The sequence below is a fragment of the Tiliqua scincoides genome, chromosome 1, assembly GCF_035046505.1.
Source record: "Tiliqua scincoides isolate rTilSci1 chromosome 1, rTilSci1.hap2, whole genome shotgun sequence".
Lineage (NCBI taxonomy): Eukaryota > Metazoa > Chordata > Lepidosauria > Squamata > Scincidae > Tiliqua > Tiliqua scincoides.
The window spans coordinates 84,501,925-84,503,712 of NC_089821.1; the positions used below are offsets into that span (position 1 = coordinate 84,501,925).

At 41.7% G+C, this 1,788-nt stretch overlaps 1 pseudogene; it reads right to left on the reverse strand.

The window, feature by feature from the left end:
- Window positions 1–1,372: 1,372 nt before the first annotated feature.
- On the reverse strand, window positions 1,373–1,492 carry LOC136637026 (5S ribosomal RNA; annotated as a pseudogene).
- Window positions 1,493–1,788: the final 296 nt, after the last annotated feature.

Below are 1,788 nucleotides of genomic sequence, written 5' to 3' on the forward strand. Positions count from 1 at the left end.
GTTTTTATAATCTCACTCTTTGGCTAAAAAAAGTCTTTCAGTCTTTGCAAAGCTCCCATCTTTTGTAGCCTCTGGCAGAATGGTGTTTATGGATAAAGGGCGGGTTCATTTATGAGTCTGAAAGAGAAAGCTCTAAGTACTACTCCTAGTTAATTATGTCCTTTTCCCCCCCCCTCAGGCTTAGCTTTAGTTTACTCCCCTTGACACTTTCCAACAGCAAATGTTAGCAAAATAGGAATTAATGTTCACACACACACAATTTTGCATTGTTACATTTTCTAAATGTATTTTACAAAAGACAAGATCTTCTTTAAAGTAAACCATAGTTCTGTGCTTCTGCACTTTTTCCATCTGTGCAAGAGTCTCTGTACCAGTCCATCAGGTTGCTTGGGGTTCTGGGGCAAAGCCCTGTAATAGGCTACCCACAGCCCACCTGCTTGTTCCCTAATGGTGCATCATGGACTATTGCTACCCTGTTTGAAATTTCAGAGATAAGCCCAACCAGGTGGGTCTCCTGATGGGTCTGGGTGCCCAGTGTCCAACCTCACCAACTCCTGATGCCACTCCTACAGAAGGGGAAACATTCGCCCACAAGAACCCATCTCACATACAGTTGTATAACCCCTCTTTTCCCCATAAGCAAACCTTACAAAAAGCATGGCTCTATGACTACATCTCTATTCACTCTGAACAGAAGCATGTCTTGAACAATATGCTGCACTTTTCAGATGTCATAATCAGCTCAGTGTGAGTCAACTTGATGTTATAGGCTGATATGATGCCACCAAAAGGATGTAATGAGAACAAACAAGGAAAAAAGTGTGACTCATTGCTTGGGATTTTCTTTCCAAGCAGTTTCTCACATTTGTTTGCTTTATCACTGTTCATCTCGAAGTTCAACATCATAAATTAGGGATAGCCTAGAGCTGCTGTTCTCATTTTGATCATGTGGCAGTAAGTTCCAGTGAAATAAATAGGCCTACTGGCTTAGTGCTTGGGTGATAGAAGCTTGAAGTTGCTTGAGTCTTACTAGTACTGGTGCTTGGTGCTACACTCCTTGTCTTCGCAAACATGGAGCATGTTGATACATACTATATTTCTGCAGAAACTCAACATTTCCCATGCAAGCTTAATGTACAAAACTGGAACTTGCAGCTGATTCCTGGACAGATTTGTGAAACCTAGAATTTTGAACCTGACTCCAAATCTCACACAGGGTGCCCAGATGTCATAACCACAAAAAAGGTACCCCAAAATGTAGGACATCCAAGAAAAATGTAGGAAAGCTAAAAACACTTGTATATTGGTTTCACGTGGTGAATTTAAACACTGTATTGGTTGGCAACCTTCAGTCTCGAAAGACTATGGCATAAGCCTACAGCACCCGGAATTCCCAGGCGGTCTCCCATCCAAGTACTAACCAGGCCTGACCCTGCTTAGCTTCCAAGATCAGATGAAATCTGGTATGTGCAGGGTAACAGTTGCTGTTAAACACTGTATTACTTATTATCAATTTGAAAACTATATTAAATGTAATTTATTAATTACAAGAAGGCTCTGCACTGCCTACTCACAGGGAAAAGGAGGACATTTAAGTTCCTTTCCAGGACACAAGGCTAAAAAAAAAGGACATGTCCTGGAAAAAGAGGACATCTGGTCACCCTGATCTCACATGTCCATAGTCAAGTGAAACCTTTTCACTACCAATTCATCTGTGTATCTATCACAGGAATTACCAGCCAATGCCTCGGACCCCAATTCTATTGTGGCCTTGCATGGCCAGAACGA